Below are 19,631 nucleotides of genomic sequence, written 5' to 3'. Positions count from 1 at the left end.
TCTAGAACAGGAGTAAATGCAGAGACCTGTCTGACTGGGGGTGGTTCTCGGAATCATCAGAGTATCATTTATCAAGGATACCCCATTCTTTACGCAAGACTGTGTCAATGAACTTGAAGGACACGCCTGTGTTTTGGAAACAGTCCTAGGCGTTAGTGATACAGAGATTTTTAACACATGGCAAGCCATTGCCTCCAAGGACTCAGAATCCTTAGGTAATGCTCTAAACGTAAAATACTACCCAGCTTTATTAAACACATCTTGATAATCTCTAATTTACCTTGATTTTAATGTTATTATATATTTACATTAGCATTGTAGGACTTCAGAAAATAATACCTTGCAGTGATTGTAGGATGGGATTTTGATGGGATTTTCTTTAATACAACTGTTTAATCCCATACCCTTAATGACTCTAAGTCAATCAATTCATTCTATTATAAACCCATAAAGCATTTGCTCCGGGCCAAGATGTAAGCTTAATATCTCTCTAGGTGTTTACAGATTTATGCTAAATGAGTTCCATTTTTAAAAGCATGTTATTTTGAGATCCACAGACAAAGTCACTGCTAGCTTAATGATTTCATTTCTTTGGTAATTATATGCAATTTTAGGTATTTATGAAAATCTTTCCAGGTAATGGATTTTAGTTTATATTATTATTACTTTCAGTTTTAGAAACAGGGAAGGATGAAATTCAGCTCAAAATATTTAACGGTACAAAAAAGTTAATAAGAAGGTGGTAAACAGTGTTAAAATATCTTCAAATGCCAGTCCTTCACCAAGAAAACCCATTCTCGCTGCCATGGCCACATCTGCCCGCTGGTTAATATCCCAACCAGCTTTCAAGACTTGGATAAAACCTCTTCTTTGCAGGGTCCTCCCCTAAGAAGTAACTTCTCACTATCGTGTCTAGATAGCATCCCCCGATGCAAATTTCCCAACGGGAATATGCATAAAAACAAAGAAAAAGATGTGAACATGATAGGAAACCAAGAACAGCAGAAAATACAAGGCTACACCTGCTGGGTTTCTAGTAACCCTATTAAGGAGCCTGAAGAGAGTTCAGTCTTGTTCAAGGATCTTCCCATGGCACTACCGCATTGGGAATTGTTCTATGAACAGGATAGGGAAGAAATCAGGGAATATTTGGGACCACCCTGCATACAGCCATGTATCAGAGAGGAAGTGCTTGTCTCTACAAAGCAAAAAAACAAAAACTAGGAAATGTATTCTTATGTTGCCTGGGCATTATTTCAGAAAATCTCCTGCCTCCAACATCTCCAGGTATGGGATCAAATTAGAGAAAATTTAAACCAGCCAAAACATACAGGTGAGAGAAGGGGTTGGTGCATGGAAATGGCCAGTAGCTGACGCTGCAGAGTTAGACAAGTCAGGAAAAACCCTAGATGCTCAATGTCATTTTTCACACACTCAGGTAGGACAGAGTATTTGCATGTCAACTAACACTTAGAGTAACTACTCCTTAATTAATACTTCATGTCAACTAATACTTCATGTCTCAGTAAGGGACAGTGCAGCTTAAAGGAGTAGTTTGTTGGAAATGGAATTTGAGGATCAGTTCAATGGGTCAACAACTGCAAAGGGTCTGCATTGGTAAGGACGCCCCCAGGTATGTGTGCTGGGGGTCTGGGGCCACCCCGTTGAGCGACGAGGACTTGCTGGACCACTGGCACAGGAAAGGACCTCTCACAGATCCACCTGCCAATAGACATCTTTGGTGGGTAGATCCTGACTTGCCCAAAGATGAGAAAAGAGGCTGTGGAAGACTCTAAGGGAACATTTAGATAACCATTGGCCATTTCTCACGGAGTAAAAATAAGATGTCGTTTCTTCGGTGCAGAGGCATAAAAAGGGAACAGCCTGAGACAGAAAGAAGAGAATGAGCTGGTCAGTGTGGATGTGGAGATACAGGACGTGTACAGAGAGAACTAACCTGCACGCTCTTCATGAGGAAAAACAGGTAAATCAAAGTATACCTTAGATCTGAATACGGGTAAATCCGCACTGATAGACCCTCCTTACACCCCAGAAGTCAGAGGGAAACTAGGTGCCCACTGTATTGATCCATTTGAACATCTTCGTGTAAGGATAATTTGTCAGAGAACTACCATGAGGAAAGAGGGACTTCGATAGAAAGAAACTCCACGACCAACTCCAGACGTCCCCTCAGCTGTAAAGACCATCAGGATTCCCAAATGCAGGAAACTGCAGGGCTCTCTGCAGCAGGAGGGCAATTGATATGTTTCATTGAAGGATGTGAGTATCTGGAATATTTATTTTGATGAGGAACCTTTTTGGAATCCTGCCAATGACGTGCAGACATATCCTTACACAGAACACACTCTGGGGAAGGGTGAACGATGTGCGTTTCCACTAAAAGTGTAAGCAAGGAAATGATGTCATGACCATCATTTTTCAAGATACTTCTGCAAGTTCTAGTCAATATGTTAAAAATAAAAGTCATGAGAACTGAATATATTCAAAAGGAGACACAATAAAGTCATTCCTGCATATGATTATCTATGCAGGGAAAAATAATTCAGAGCATCAACTAAATAAATTAGGGTAGATGAGGTATTAGTTATGATGGTATGAGATCAATACACAAAATCAATTTTCATACATATGAATATTAACATATCTAACAAGAAAGCCTTTTCACATTAAGAATAAATGGTCTGATCATACCTTATGAAGCATGTAAGATAGACTATAAAATATATAAAATCTTAGATTTTATTATATATAAAATATATAAAATCTTAGATGCATAAAAGACTTGTCTACATTCAGAAGATTTTGGTGGCAGAAATTTAGTGTATAACAACATCAATATATTTTTTAAAATAGTAAGATTTTTTGGTAACCACAAAATCATTCTCACATCGACTCTGAAAAAGAATACTCAAGTGTGAATAATTTTGGCTTGAAGAAGGTCAAGACAGTTCTTCTGCCCTCATTATATTATTTATTGTAGTTACAATAATTTTAGCATGTGTATGATGAAGTCTTTCTTTTGAGGGAGTACCATTAGCTAAATATTAGAAAAAGAGGGAAGCATATTGACTTCATCTTAGGGCAAAATAAATTCTGGATTAATTAAATATTCTTAGAAGGCAATGATAATGTTTATCAAAGTATTATATAATGTTCAATTTGAGATTTTCAGCCAACTTATATTTATTTATAAAGAAAGACAGCATTTATTAACACAGATGTTGGCACTTTTGCATCATACACATACACACACACATACGCACATGATTATATAGTCCGGTTTCATTGTGACATTCTCTGCATGTGGCCATGAGTATACACAGACACACACCAGTATACATACATACATATGTATATTTTTATCACTCATTAAACAGTATGCATTTATGTATATACTTAAATATATATATTTTAAAATGGTAACTAATAGAAGCAAATGTATAAAAAATTTATATATATATTTTAAAGCATAGAATCAGGAAATATATATGTATATTTTGTACAAGCACATACATATATACATACATGTTTAATAAAGAATAACATCATTCAGAAGTATATATAAATTTATATATAATATATATTTATTTTGTTTACATGTTTATTTTGTATACATATATATTTGTGTTGTATATATACTTATACAAATATATAAAATGTATATATTTAATAAGTATCAACATGTATTTATTATATGCTTAATATATTGTATTATAAATATTTAATGGGTATTATTATATGTTATACATGTATGTATTATAAATATTTAATAAGTATAAATATTTAATGTGGTATTAAATAAATAAAATATGTATTTAATAATTAACCATGATACATACATGTTTGCATTTTGTGTGTGTATATATATGTAAAATAAATTTATATTATGTAAGTCTATGTAAAATAAAGAAAAAGGAGGCTCTCTGAAGGGAATCCAGAGGAGAAGCGACGTTGTGACCATCAGGAGTGTTAGTAAGTCAGGGACAGAAAGGAAAAGCAAACAAGTCATGAAGACCAGACGCGGGAAGATGGAGAAGACAACAGAAGCAGATACCAAGAGAACCAGAGTTGAGTGTGAAGACAGTATTTCTGAGTTACCAGCCCTGTCACTTCCAGAGTACTGCATGGGGAGAGTGAGACCCAGACACATGGCCTGGCAACCTAGTTTAAAATTACGGAAGCGAAGAAAAACGAACAGAACCCCAGGCATCCGAGTAGAAAACGGAGTCTCTGTGCCACAGCAGAACTCGTTGGAGGCCATGGGGGCCCGCGCGGCCGCCCAGTGCAAGAGGAGGTGAGCCACATCGAAGGTACGGAAGGCTCTGCTGACTGTCCCCACCACACCACACCACACCCCCGGCCCCTACACGCCTGGCTGTAGTGACTGAGGGCCCGGGATTCAGGTGTGCAGGCATCCTCAGCTCTGCAGGTGCTCGTTTACTCAAAGAAGCCAAAGGTGCTGGCCAGCAAGCATGCGCTCCAGGAGGCACATGGAGGAAGGATGAGATGAGATGAAACATGACAGCCTGGAAGAGCGCAAAGAGCACCTAGCGTCGTGGCCGTCCGTCCCTGCTTCTGCTCCCGCGAGGCTCCTCATGTGTCCTTTCCTGGTGCTCCAACACACTTCCCGTGCACTTGGAACAATCTTTGTTCCGTCTGCCCGTCTGCTTGCGGTTAAAGCTCCCCAAACGTCTTTAGGACGATAACAAACACACAAAAATCTCTCTCCCCTGAGAAGTCTCTGCAGTGCTACGTGGAGTCATGATGATAGAACAAGACCTATCAGGTTTTGGTAGAAAACCTTTGCCAATCCATCCTTTAAGAAGGTATCTTCAGAGATGAAAGGACTGCAAGACTATATCCTCCCTAATGCCTAGTAGAATTTCTAGGAAGCAACACTCCAATCATCTGATAAATCAAGGACAATTAAACTCCATGAAGGTCAGGAATTCAAAGAGAAGGAAGTCAGAATCATGGTTAAGAATGGGGAAATTATCGCCCAGAAGAACTAAAAATTACACACAGAAAAACCACCATTTAAAATATCTTATCAAGTACCAGAACAAGGCCAAGTAAACATCATTTGCCAAAAGAATATATTCACTTAATAATGCAACAAAAATCTATGTATGACAACCACACCCAACAGTTTTTAAAAATTTCAAGTTGTAACAGAAGAAACTAAAGATGAATAGGAGGTTGCAAATGATCGTACTGTGTTCAAATGAAGAAATGAAAGCCAAATAATTTTTTCAAATCCTAAGAAAACCAAAAACAAACCGCCACTAGAATTCGAGGTATGATAGTGTCATTGTGCTGTATGTGTAACGGTATGACTGAAGTCAAATGTGTTCTCCGTTTCATTTCTCCGTAGTGCCTCTTGTCTTCTTCAGAGATGTGACCTCACACCATTTGGGCAGCTATAACACAAAAGCACACATGGGGGTGGGGCTTAAAAGCACAGATGGGGGGCGGTGCTTAAACAGTAGACACTTGTTTCTCACATTCTGGAGGCTGGAAGTCCAAGATCAGGGTGTCTGTGGATTTGGAATCTGCTGACACCTGCTTCTTGGTTCATATGTGATGATCTCCTCACTGGGTCCTCACGTGGCAGAAGGGGCGAGGGAGCTCTCTGGGGTCTCCTTTATAAAAACGCTAATTGCATCATGGGGGCTCCACCTGATGACCTAATTACCTCCCAAAGACCCCACCTCCAATACCATCAACTTGGGGGTTAGCCATTTGACCAATGAAATCTGGGAGAACACGTTCAGACCATACCAGATGCTTAGACGGGACTTATGTGCATGAATTCATTTCATAGAATGCATTGTTTCTCCTTTCATGACTATGTGAAATGCCCACATGGGAAACACAGCACAGAGCCGGGACCAAAATCTTCATTTCTTCCCCATCAGAACTACAGAATACTTTTCATAGGAAGGCAAGTTGGGGTTTTGTACTGTCCATTTGTTCTAAAATACTAGGGCTGAGGAGATGGATCACAAGGAGACTCTGTCTTTGCTCTCATGAAGCCCATAATTTCCTGAAATATGCAATGATTAATTTAATAATCACACCAAATTTTTAAATTCGTACCGTGAAAAAATTATGCATGGGCAGGTTACCGTGTGACTAAACATGGCGCATGTACAGCTTGGCAACCCCTTAACCACCTCTGACGGTCGGGGGAATTTCCCCTGACGAAACAAAGGAGACATACACTGACCCAGGAGTTAAAAAGATGAAAAGACATGAGAAAACATTTCAGAAAAGGGTCAGGAGAGTCTGATGAAAAATGAAACTGGGGAGTTAAGCAGCATCAGACCATGGGCTTGGTGGATGGCCATGCGTGAACAGCATTCGCAAAACTCCTATGCACTGAGAAGGCAGAGCACGACCTTATTTGGAGAGAGGATCTTTGCGATGTCATTAGTTAAGGATCTGGAGATGAAATCCTCTTGGATTTATGGCAGGCTCTCAATCCAATGACTGGTGTCTTTACAAGAAGAGAAGATAGATGGAGACTCAGAGAGAAGGAAGTGACAAGGACATGGAGGCAGAGAGCCCAGAAGCCAAGGAACACCGGGGGTTACTGGGAGCCCCACAAGCGAAGAGGGAGGCAGGGGACTGGTACGTTCTTCCTCGGAGCCTCCAGAAGAAACCAACCCTGCGCACACCTTGATCTTGGACTTCTGGGCTGCTGGGCTGTGACGGAATACATTTCTGTCATAGTAAGCCACCAAATTACAGTAATTTTTTACAGGAGTTCCAGGAAACTCCTGGAGTGGGCGTGTAACAACAGGGTAGTGAGCACACCCTAAGACAACACCCAGTGAGTCAAACCCTTCTCGAGTCCCAGCTAATCGGGTATGAGCTGCTCCTGTGAGATGACAGAGCATCATCCTGGGATCAGGTTACATTACATGGACTTGAGATGGGATGCCAACGGCTTGATTAGAATATGCTGCTCTGGAGGATTCTTGCTCAGCCGATCTGAGTAAGAGATTGTCCATGCGGTAAAGGGGCTGCTGGCAGCATGCAGGAGCTGGAGGCAGATTTCACCGGCCGCCGGTGAGAAAGGGGCCTCGATCCGACAGCCACAAGGGACAGAAACCTGCCCACACCGCGGGGAGCTCGGGAAAGCAGGAGCTCCAGACAGGAAGGCAGGGTAGCTGCTCTCTGGGAACCCAGCTGAGACGTGCCCACATTCCGGACCCACACGTGAGCACGCTAAGCCACCAAATCAGTGGTAGTTTGGTTAGCAGCTGTAGAAGACTAGAACATGTGGGCCTCCGAGGTAGTGTTCTGAAGGCGACGGCATCCTCTTCCATCTGCTCTCTGTGACTGCCCATCTCTAGTTAGGGGAGGAATTTGTGCAGCCAGCCCCACACATTCCCTCCAGTTCCAGGTAATGTGCATTCTGTTCGGGACTCCCGCAAGGCAGGACCTGAGGCGGTGCCAGGAGCACCAGCGAGCCATCTGGAGTCTAGCCACGTGCACGGGCACTTGGGCTGCCCGACAGCCGTCTTCCTGCGGTGTGGACACAGCGCTGCAGAAAGCATCCCCTTCTGTTCAAAGCACAGTGCGTGGGCCACCTCCGTTTCTACAGGCCAAAGTGCACATGTGCGTTTCTTTATTGGAATTAAAGAACATCACAGACACCACGATCTAGCCATGGCTTCTAGATGCCTAGCGACAAGGGACCCGGCAGCCCTCAAGTTACTTCCGAGTGCAGGCATTCGTTCAAGGTGAGCCACTGGCATCTCAAATAGTACCGCTGCTGGGGAGAGAAAGCAGTATCTGGGCTGCGCTCGAGTTTTCTAGGGTGCTTTGTAAACCTTTCTCTGGTGGGCTTTGCCTCTTTTTCTTTGTCTGTTTCCCCTTTTGATTTATGTTCCTGTCCACACGGGTTCCACGTGCCCCCCTGGAGCCAGCATGGGAGATTAACGATAAAGGCTGGAAAGACTCTGGACCGAGGCGGATCAAGGAGGCTGGAGCCTGCCTTGCCTGCCAAGCCCAACGGTGCTTTTTCCTTTTGGTGTGTAAAACAGAAATGTGGACCGAGGTGGGATGGTTCGGTAAGGAGGCCACAATTACGTGCAACCTCCGATGGCAGCTACAGAGTCATAACTCGGTGCGGAGCACACATTCCCACGTACAGCATGCGTTCAAAGCGAACACAGATCATTCCCTTAGCAGCTTGTGAGCAACTGGGGAAGCCTGTGTTTCTCCACTTGTTCATGTAGCAGACTGGAACTCCATGAGCACGCTGGCTCAGGGCCGGGCAAGCCGCGGCGAGCGTCCCCAGCCTCGCACAAGGGGAGGCAAGCCAGTGGGTTCCTTGCCGCTCGGATGGCACACAATCATCACAAAAATGAGAAGCCAGAGAGGGTTTTGGTTTTTTGTTTTTTTTTTTAAAGGTCAAATCCCTGTCCTTACAGAGATGTGATGATACATTACCATCGAGAGAGATGGCAACCTCCCTGATTTATAGCATCCTTTCATTGCCATGGAGATCCTTCAGAAAACACCAGCACATTTTCTAACAGCAGTCCCTACACATAATCCAAATGGACTCTGGCTTCTCTAAAAACACTCTTTCCCTGCCTGCTTTCCTTCGGAAACTCTCAAAAATGGTGAGCTTATCACTAAGCCATTCGCAGCAGAGATGCTGGATGCTTTCCTCGCTTCAGTCGCCACGCCTTATCACGTGATGTTTTTCGGGTCACCTGGAAGAGTGTCCTTCCTTTTAGCATGACAAGAGGGCCACCTTTGGATCCCAGAGTAATTTGCAAAGAGAGAAATGATCTATAATAACCCAAGCACAGAAGCTACGAAAAATCAATAGATTGCGTGTACTCTGAGCATTCGTTAGGAACCAACGATTGTTTCCAAGTAAAATCTTCCTGGCTGCCTTTTAGCAAAGAGGGAATGAAGACACACAAGGATTTTTCTTATTTTTGTCCCCACACGAGAACCTCTCATGTTCTTTGGAGGGAGAGCAAGGTGAGCTGCATTCTAAAATTCATCCTATTGAACCACAGATCAGAACACCTGTGTTCTGTTTGACCCATTTCTTCCAATACTGCTTTTGGAATTCTTGGATGGGGATAAAGGTACACATCTGAAAAGGGCAGTGAAAGAGGAACTAAATTTTGACGGTGGATTCTCCACAGTGATGTGACGCCAGGTGAAAGCTGCAGGCGTGCCCTCTTCTGCAGGCTTCTGAGGTTCTCCCTTAGGGTCCACAGAGCAACCCTCGGTTTCCCAGTGGCAGCCAGCCACATCGGTCAGGTTGAAGATGGGTCAGCTGCTCCGCTGTCTCAGCAAACACAGCCCACAAGGATGGGAGGCTGGTGGCCAGCAGCTGAAGTCACGGAGCGGAAAAATTCTCCAACTGCCTAAAAACCTAGAGCATCTGGTCTTTGTCTGGTTTCCTCCAGCCATCTTGGAAGTCCAAATCCATCCACGTGGAAGTATCCATCTGCCCACTTTACTACCCAGTCCTGTTCCTGAAGAGAGGGACGCTCTTGATGCAAACTGCCTGTTGACAGCATTAAGCTTCTCCAGTGTCCACACTATGCCATCATCCATGATGGATGCAGTAATTTTGTTGTTCATACCCTACTCCTATTTCATTAAACCCAAGCGAGGAGTCAACACCATCAGTGCAGAGCTGTAATTGTTAAGTGGGCAATTTCAGGCCATGGAGGAATGGATAAGTGGAGCCATGTGATAAACATCAGCATAAGAGATTCAAAATAAAGCCAAGCTCAATGTCATGCAAGTGACCACTTTTCTGTTTTGTTTTGTTGGGGCTGAAGGAAGAAATCAACCTCCCTATCAGAATTGCCTGGAAACATGTGTTAATTGGACAGCTAGATGAATATGTGTAACATGCACTATTGCTTTGAAACCAAATAATTAGGGAGAGCTGACAGGAGATCAGCCAACACCGCATTAGCATCTTTTAGCCAGATATTATGAGTTGACAGACTGAGTGAAGCCGAGCAGATTGGGACCAGTCCACTGTGAAGATAAATTCTATTAACGAATCCAACATGCATGGCTTTGGATACAAAGTCACAAAGTGGTTCATAAGTCACCAAGAAAAGGAGTCCATTGACAAAAATCAGCAGAAGGAGATGGATGGCCTTTATCTCTAAGCAAATGTCAGTGGTAATTGGATCAGCCGAAAGATCAACCGATTTCTTAGCTCCTGGGGAGGGACTTTAGTGATGCTATGAATATTTTTAATGATACAGATTTCATGAAGTAAAGCAGCATAGGAACACAAAGAGAATAATATGAGACCCCCAATATCTAAAAGGGACGGTATCAGTGGTGCTGATTTAAGACATCAAGGTGATTTGAATCAATAGTTCACACTGTCCTAGGATCATATTTGAAAATACAAAGTACGCCAAAATGCAGTTTCATAATGTTGACTGAGTAACATGCCTATGCACTTGGTTTTTGCCTAGATGAAGAGGCAGTATTTTGTTGGCTAGGGGAAAAGGGATGTAGGAACGTGGCCGCAGGAGAAAGGATTTTTGTCTGCTGTCGAGAGGTGGGTTTGACTCTTCAAAATCAAAGACCGCATTGGGATTACAGGATCTCAAACAATTTTCACACGCACACCAAGGCTTAGAGGACCAGACAGACACCCAGAGGAAAAGTTCAATAGTATGAAAACCATCAAGAGGCTCGAAATCATTTAGCATAAGAATCAGTGACTATTCTACTAATAGTTCATCAAGCAGATTAAGTTAGAAAGTGCCTTTATATCTCTTGTTCATATTTAAAATCATTGCAATGTACATCATGTCTGTACGTAAGGCTCACAGGTGTCATGAGCACATGATCATTGCTACAGACCCGCAGGCTGGTTTAACGTGATGTGTCTCCACCTAGGCTCAAAGTTCTCATTTTTTGTAAAATCTACTTTTTCCTGGTAATTGATTACATGGTGGGATGTAGGGGAAGACGTTACATAAATTGAACCATTACAAGAAGAAGAAGAACCACCACCACCACCCCCCTTTACTTCCAAACTCGTAGAATGAAGTGTAAGTCAACAAGAAAATGCCCCCACAGAAGCCAAAAGCAACTTCACCTTCACACTTACGGTAAGATTTTAGTTCGAGACTATATCACGTTCTGACCCAAAAAGTTCTCGAGGTAACGGGTCTGATGGACTCATCATCACAAAATAAGACTTTTACATATGGTATAATGAACACTCCAAATTTTGAAATATGAACAAAGAGATGTTATAGACACGATGAAATTAATCAACACGGCACAGAATCTTAGGGCTTGGGGTGGAATTTCAAGCACCATAATCATACTGAAGGGACAAAAAGTGTTTTCAGTAGACTTAAAGCATTGATAGCTAGGATATAGGAGAAATTACAGTTTTCATCTCTAAGACTAATTTTTTAAAGATTTTATTTATTTGAGAGAGAGCACATGAGTGGGGGAAGGGGCCGAGGGAGAAACAGACTCCCTGCTGAGCTGGGAGCCCAATGCAGGGCTCGATTCCAGGACCCTGAGATCAGGAGCTGAGCTGAAGGTAGATGCTTAATCAACCAAGCCACCCAGGTGCCTCAACCAAGCCACCCAGGTGCCCCAGACTAATTTTTTTAAAGATTTATTTATTTGAGAGAGACCACGTGCACACAAGTGGGGGAAGGGGCATAGGGAGAGAGAGAACCTCCAACAGACTCCCCACTAAGCATAGAGCCCAATGCAGGGCTGAATCTCAGCACGCTGAGATCAAGACCTGAGCCAAAATCGAGAGCCGACAGCTCAACCGACTGAGCCACCCAGATGCCCCAAGATTAGTTTTTAATAGTCACCATTTGATGTAGACAATTTTGATGTAGACAGGGTGTTCAAGAAACCCAGCTGTGTGACTAGAAAAAAGCAAATAAAAGTTTCTACTATACTTCCATCATTAACGACTGCATGAAAAATAATTATCTGGTAGAAAAATGAAAGAGTATAGATAAAGTAGTTATTCTGTTTAAATTCTGTTATTCAAATCCCTTCCTGCATCATTGTGCAGGTTATAAAACTTCATTGTTAGGAATTTTATTTCTAGCATATTACAGCAAAGGGAATTGTTATGCTTTTTAGGGAAAGGACTATCAAATTAACGTATTAAAAATGAATTTGGTACATTAAGTTGACCTATAATTAAAATCATTAAATATGGTTTTAAGCAAGCAAGATCAATTATGAGCACTGCACTTTGGTACCAGATGTTTTGTCTATGTAGACAATCTGAAATTCTATGGCATCTGTATCACCTATTTAAAAATACTGACTTAAGTAAGAATATACAACGGAAGATGATATGGATTCAATATGATGGATGTACTTCCTTTCATTAAAGGATGAATCACTGAAGATTAAGTATAAATGGAATCCCCAAATACCTGACCTTTGGTCTCCTGAAAAACTAATCACGGAGATATTTTATAGTGAAGAAAACACAAGGAATCCGTATGAGAATCCCTATTGATCAAAATGCATTAAATTTTGGAATTAACTAAAAAATATGCATTGCTAACTGGAATTAAAACAAACAAACAAAAAAATGCATTGGCCCAGAGCAGACTTAAACGTGTGGGCTGGAGTCACTATTGCGTATTTGGACAACTTCCAGAAAGGCAGTGAATATAATTTTATTGGTAGGTAGATGTCACCTCCCAGGGCAATGGAAATTCGTTGTATCTATAAATCAATCTCTCTGTTAATGGCAATTTTCTGGTAAAGTAAGAGAAGCCAAAAGAAACAACCATTCATGGGAACAATATCAAACTCAGCCGTAACACTGCTTAGAGCGTAAGAAGACAACAGAGGCGCAAAGCACACCCTGACAAATTTCAGCTCACACCGATGGTGTTTTCTTCCATTTTTCACTATTGTCTGAAATCCACAATCATCACCTTAAAACATCTGTTGCCTCATTCTCTAATTATCTACCCCACACATGCTGGCAGTTAATTATACATTCTCTTATTCCATAATTACGATCTTGTTGGTTTTCCCAACAAGACTTGAAGCTTCTCACGAACTACACCAAAACCTGAGATCCTTTTGTGCTAACAGCCCTACCTGCACAGCACGGTCTATTCCCAACAAATAGTTTCTGCCTAAAAATAATCAAATGTCACAACATTGGATGGGTTGAGAAGAGGGCAACCCAAACTTCAGCTGGAACACTACAATAAGACCTTGACCAGAAAGGATGAGAACGTAAGCCAGCCACTTACTTACTGAGAAAATACTTGGTTTTGCTCCTTTTATCTCAACAAATTTGGTTTTGATGTCATACCTTGTTTACTTTTTCATCACACTAGGTAGTTTTTTGTTGTCGTTTTTTTTTTTTTTTTTTTTTTTCCAACATGGCACAAGGACTCTTTCCTGAGCCAAGGAATTTCAACAAAACACCTAATACTCTATCAGGTGCGTACGTGATTACATAGCTAGCTGTCTCCACCTTACTACTCTTGGGCAGAAATTGAACACGTTATACATTTTTTTGCATTTGCGTGGATCATTCATGGTGGCACAACTTTAATTACGGAGAATCCAAAACCATATACTCATTTCTTTCTCTTATTCATTGCTATTGTTTGAAGAATCTCTATTGTTTATATTTCAGGGCAAACCTTGGAAGTTGTTCCAACTTAGACATGGAGAATTGCAGGGCAACAGGCAACCTATTAACTCTTTTCAAAGTCTAAGATTATAGACACACAAACACTCAGAATCCTATGGGAACTGGTAGATGTATTTTTTTTTTTTTTTTTTTTTTTTTTTTGTGGTTTCCCAAAGACACCTGCTCTTCTTTGGAATTAGAAAGTCACGACCTTGCATATAGCCTTGGTTTCCATATACCACTCTTAATTCTTGATTCTCGCCCAGCAGAATGCTAACCCTGGAGAAAGCCAACTTTGATCCAGTGCACACCTGCACCCTTGCCCGTGAGCATAGATGAAGGAAAACACGGACCCATGCTGACCGGTCTCACTCTCAATTCATGATCATAAATGTGCAGGAGATTCAAACTGGAAATCATACCGAATTTCTCCAAAAATTTCCTTTGAAGATTCCCTAAACAACCAACACCTTCTCTGGCTTCCTGTCATCCCTAAACACCCTTGTCCCATCTTCACTGTTGGTTTATGATCTCACAATTTTTCTTCAGCATAGTAAGAAGGAACAATCTAGAGAGAACATCCATAAGTCCCCATGAACCCATTTACCCATGCACCAATAACTACCCCATCTTTTGTGCTCCCTTGTTTCCCTATAGGTAAATGGTAGGGCTACCACCTAAGACCATCACACATTAAATCCCATCAGTTTACCAATCCAACAACAAAACACCCCTCTCTTGCTAGATCAGAACAGCTTTTCTCTTGTGGAGGAAATCCAACCTACCAATTGTATTTTCCTTCCCCCTCTGTGGGGGGAAAAATACACCCTGGCAGCTGTTTGATAGCAGACTTGGCCATAAGACTCACAGTGTCCCTCCCTGGGAAGAATTTTATTGCCACAAGATAACCCATTTGACATGTTTTAGCCAATGATGCATGAACAGAATTTAAGAGCGCCACTTCTAAGAAAAAACCTTGAGGACTCTGATGTGACTCTACCATGTTTTCCTTCCACTTTGCCGTAACATCAGAAATGTGTCTGCACCCTCAGATTGTATCCTGGAATGAAGAAGAGATGGAGAAGAGCCGAAGGTAATCCCTGAAGAACACACAACATTAGAGAGAAATAAACCTCTCTAGACGCATGTCCTTGACATGTTAGGGATATTTGTTAATGCAGCAAAAGGTAAGCTAAACCGAGCAATACAACATGCCTCTAGATCATTCCTACAGCATACGGACGTGCTGTTAGACCTTCCATCATATGAGACATACAATAATCTTCTCTTGGGTTTATATATCCCTCCAACTGTTGCCTAGTTCTCTGCTCCTTTACAGAAAATCTCTTCAGAATTGTCATCTATACCCCAAGACTCTAATTCCATGGCTCCTATTCACCACTAAAGTTACTCCAAGCACGCTGGTTCATGTAACTCACCACCAAAATTACTGTTACTCTAGTAAAACTTGCCAATGACGGGCAGGCTGCTATGTCAGCGGGCTCCAGACCCTGACTTTTCTCCTTTCTCTTCTCCATCTTCAGACTCCTCGTGACTCCAAATACCACCCATGTGGACTAGTCCAACATTTTCCTCCTCAGCTCGGACTGTCTCTTGAGACTGCCCTAAACTCAGACATCCACTCATCTATGGATATCTTGTCTTTGATGTCCTATATGCATTTCAAAGTCAAACTCTCAAACCTCAGCTCATCCTCAAGATTCTCTCCACCAAAGCTTTCTCCAATTTCATCCATGAACACCCGTTTCCTTTTCCATGCTTAGGTCAACAACTTTGGATTCCTTTCCTTTCCCCACATTCTCCATGCAAATCATTTGTAAATCTTATTTTCAAAAATAGAAAAAAAAAACGACCACTCTTCCCCACCTCACTATTCCCATCCTAGACGTACAGTCATAATTTCTCATGGCGACTCTCAAGTGAGGCTTCTGACCAGTCTCCTGCTTTCTGCTCTTGCCCCTACAGGCTAATCTCAGCAAAGCAGCTGAAGTGGTTTCTTAAAACACACCTTACCATCTTAGTCACTCCTCTGCTGAAATGCCTCTAATTTCTCTCCATTTGTTCCCAGAATTAAAGTCAAAGTTTTTAATGGCATCATCCCACTTGGATTCCAGTCACTCTTGCTATCTAGTGGTCTTCCCGAGCACAATGGGAATGTCTCTACCCCAGGAACTTTGCACTGGTACTTCCTTCTGCCTGGAATGCTCTTCTGGTACCTCATCAAGGCTTCCTCCCCCACCTCATTCAATTCTTTTCTCACCCTTTTCCTTTTCTGTGAGGTCAAAGTTGACCACCCTGCCTACATTTGTACTTTCCTCAGCAATCCTGATTCTCCTTATCCCCTTTCATTTTTATCATAGCACCCCTCACCTTCCAAAATAACATGTACCTTATTTAATTCTTAAATTTATTTTTCATGGCCCCCATAGAATATAAATTGCACTAGGCAGGAAAGTCTGTCTCTTGGGTACGTTGATGCATCTACAATGCTTAGAATACCTGATGTGAAAGAGGGAATCAACAACAAAAATAAAATATTCAAAAATAATACACTACAAATGTTGTGTTTGGAATTACACAATGCTATACTCCTGTCTAAAGCATGAAAATGAATATGTAAAAACCTTAGAAAATAAATTATTTGAAAAGCTGCATTTCAGGTGAGTTGAGAGAGAACCATTTAAGGAGAAGTCAAGAAAATGTACAGGATGTGCTTCACCAAATACAAAAATACTTGAGATGTCCTGCCAAGGTTACTGGAGCATAATTATTCAGATGGCCCTTTGCAATCATGCATGTGGCTCGGTCTTGATTTGCTCATTTGGCTCTTTGTTTTTGTCACAGGTGAAGCGATATTTCATTTCCTTTTATTTCTGTCCTATTTTGGGGATGCCATCAGTGAATCTATATTCCTTCTGCACAGACTTGTAACAAGTTGATGAACTACAAGTGTTCTCGGTCTCCTGAGGATCGTGCCTTTATTTCTGGCACCCCATACGTTTCCGCGCCTCCTTTCCCCCAGCGTCATTCTTACACAGCCTTAGAAATCTCAGATTCTTAGAAGGTTCCTGAAAAGCTGGGTTTGGCTTTGTCAAGATGTTACCATCATCTCCCCTGCATTGCCGCAGCTTCTCAATGCGGCTGCCCACCTGGGAAGGGCATTTCAACGCTTATAAAGCCAACCTCGGTGTTTCACAGGAGGACAAATGCCATACCACCTCTGAAACATGCAGACCTGCCCTGCGTCTCACCGTCTCCAGGAAGAGAGGTCAGGACCTTCTTTCTGGGAGCCATTCCTTTCCAGGAAGCACACTTGTAGTCATCTCATCTGAGAGCCAGGTAGAGAGGGGCTGCAGTAAAGCTAAAGCTAGAGACCCAGGGAGAGAGAGAAGCCTCTCAGGTGAGGTATGTGTGCACGTGTGTTTGTGGGGATACACATGGACACTGGGACCAAGGCTGCAATCAGTAGAAGACAGGGGACGGCCAGGAGAAGCAGGCAGGAAGACAAACTCTCAGTAAGCTCTTAGTGAGAGACGGATGGGCAAGAGAAAGACATTATCATGGCTTCTGATGAAAAACTAGTACATGTCATTATAGAACTTGAGAAAAAACAGAAAAGTTAAAAAAGAGAGAGAAAGCTGTAGAGATAATTGAGCCACAAACAGTGATCACTTTTATCCTATCTTATCGTCCAAGTTCTTTGGTGGGGAGGGTGGAAGATTTGGGCATCAACTCATCGGGTATTTCTTTACGATGCTCAGCCTACAGCTGGCGTCTACTCTTTAAAGCTGAATCCAATGTACAACTTCTGGAATTTTGCTTTCATGCACCAAAAAACAGAATCTATTCTATCTTTTAAAAACTCTCTCTAGCCAAACCATGTAAGCTGGGTCAGAAAACATTGCCTCCTTTATTTGGCGCCTAAATTGTCCCGCATTTCCTGACACAGTAAGATTATTTGTTTTGTCTTTAACACAGCTTTTAAAGTCTTTAAATTTCGGATTTAAAAATGAAAAAAATAAAATAAAATAAAAATAAGACATGCCAAACATTTGTAACATTCAATTCAATTATATGCTCGTCCAGGAATTAAAAGAGATGGTTTAAACAAATTATAATAACCTTAAGAATGATCATTATGTAGGGTATTCAGTTTTTAAATGACACTATCTATAGTAGGTTTAATGTTTAGTGTCCTGATGTATCTGAAGAGGGTTTAGTAAAGTATCATGTTTTCACATAGTGTTAAATTATGCGTGGTGTTCAATGTTGACGTTATGGATGCCCTGCTCAGAGGTTTAACATTTCCTGTGTGTTCTCTTCCACATTTCCTTTGCTTATGAACATCAGCTACTAACTAGACATTCGGTGTCCCATCATTCTGTCATCTGTGCATCTTCTCTTTCTTCCAGGTTCTCAGCCCTTGCTCTGGCCCTATACTTCTGTGTCAGTCTCAGAGTCTACCTATTAGGTCCTCTCCTGTCTTCTCTGTACGCCCTATTCAGACTCTTGGTGGTTTCTTTTTTGTTTTGTTTTGTTTTTGTTTTTTTATGTGGCTTTGCCAATTCCATGTTTTCTTTCATTGTTTAAATCGTGGTCAAGAAAATAAACCAGCAAATGCCTGCCATTTTGATTCAGTAAACTCTCAGAAGGCAAGGAGTTTTTAAGCATCACTCAGCAGCCTGTCCCTGCCGTTCCGTGTTCATCCACGGCAGAGCTGACTTGCAGTAAGGGCTTCCTTCGTTCACGTATCCTGTGGGGAGGGATCTTGTGGTCCTCACATCCTTCAGAGATTCCCTTCTCCTTCCCCTTATCCCTTGCTGGACACCTTCTTGTTCTTGTTTTGGATAATTCTTCTCTTCCATCTTACACTTCCTCCACTATTATGTTCATACGATGGTATTACCACGACACCTTGACCTTGAAGGGGACACATACACACACACACACACACACAGACACACAGAGCTTGCTTATGAAAAAGGCTTTGTTTTGTACATTGCTTCACTCCAATATTGTAGTTGGGCTGGATTCACTGGAGTAGAATTCGGTTGCAGTGTTTTGTGTTCACATGGGGTCATGGCATATCTCCAAAGACTTGCCGGGCTAGGCTAGTGCTGCCTCATGACGCTGACCACATATCGCAGACCTCTGCTGTCTCCTTCCATGCCGGCATTATCTAGAGGATCGAGAACTACCTGCATGTCACATTATTACTTTTACCACTTATATCAATGTCCAACCCTCACGCTCTTTGCAAAAAATTAAAACCGATGGAGACAAATGACATACATGTTCATGTTGGAGCCACTCATTTAAAGGAACACTGCAATGATCATCTTTCTCTTCTCTTTCCGTTGCTCTCCAAAGCTAAGGAGAGAAGAACTGTGCTTTGGCACCATTTATTTTGCTTAGAAATGAAAACAAATGTCCGTTTTCACATCCCCAATAATTAGTGGCTCATCCATCTAGCTTTAGAGCATTTTGCCATCTCTGTGATCCATGTTTTGAAGTCCAGTTTCTTGGCGTTTACTGTACAGTTTTATGTTAGTACATAAAATCTTATTGCTGACTAAAGACCGCAGTCATCGTTAAGAAGTACTGGGCAGCACGTCTGGAAAAGTCCAAACTGGGAACTTTAAAAAAGGAGAAAGAGACGTATTTTTTTCCCTGACAAGAAGACCAGAGAGGGAGGTTTATAACTCAGCTACTCCACAATGCCTCCAGGAGCTCATGGCATCTCTCTCACCGCTCTGCCATGTTTGGCTGTTGGGTTTCCATCTTGTCCTCAAGCTCGCAGCTCCTGATGTGACAATACCATGGAGGTCACCCACAACCACACAGGGGGAAGGGACGTAGTTGGTACAAGATGTTTGGGTCCTTTTTTTTTTATAAGAAAGAAACATTTATCGGA

General features: G+C 41.9%; 1 protein-coding gene across 3 annotated transcripts in view; it reads right to left on the bottom strand.

Moving 5' to 3' along the window:
* NLGN4X (neuroligin 4 X-linked) overlaps window positions 1-19,631 on the bottom strand; it is a 299,671-nt gene that overhangs the window by 132,213 nt on the left and 147,827 nt on the right. The gene's annotated exons all lie outside the window — the stretch shown is intronic.

This window comes from Ursus americanus, chromosome X (assembly GCF_024610735.1).
Source record: "Ursus americanus isolate L20-20 chromosome X, mUrsAme1.1.p, whole genome shotgun sequence".
Classification (NCBI taxonomy): Eukaryota; Metazoa; Chordata; class Mammalia; order Carnivora; family Ursidae; genus Ursus; species Ursus americanus.
The sequence above is the reverse complement of the archived record's forward strand: the minus strand, read 5'-3'. Positions and strand labels throughout refer to the sequence as shown.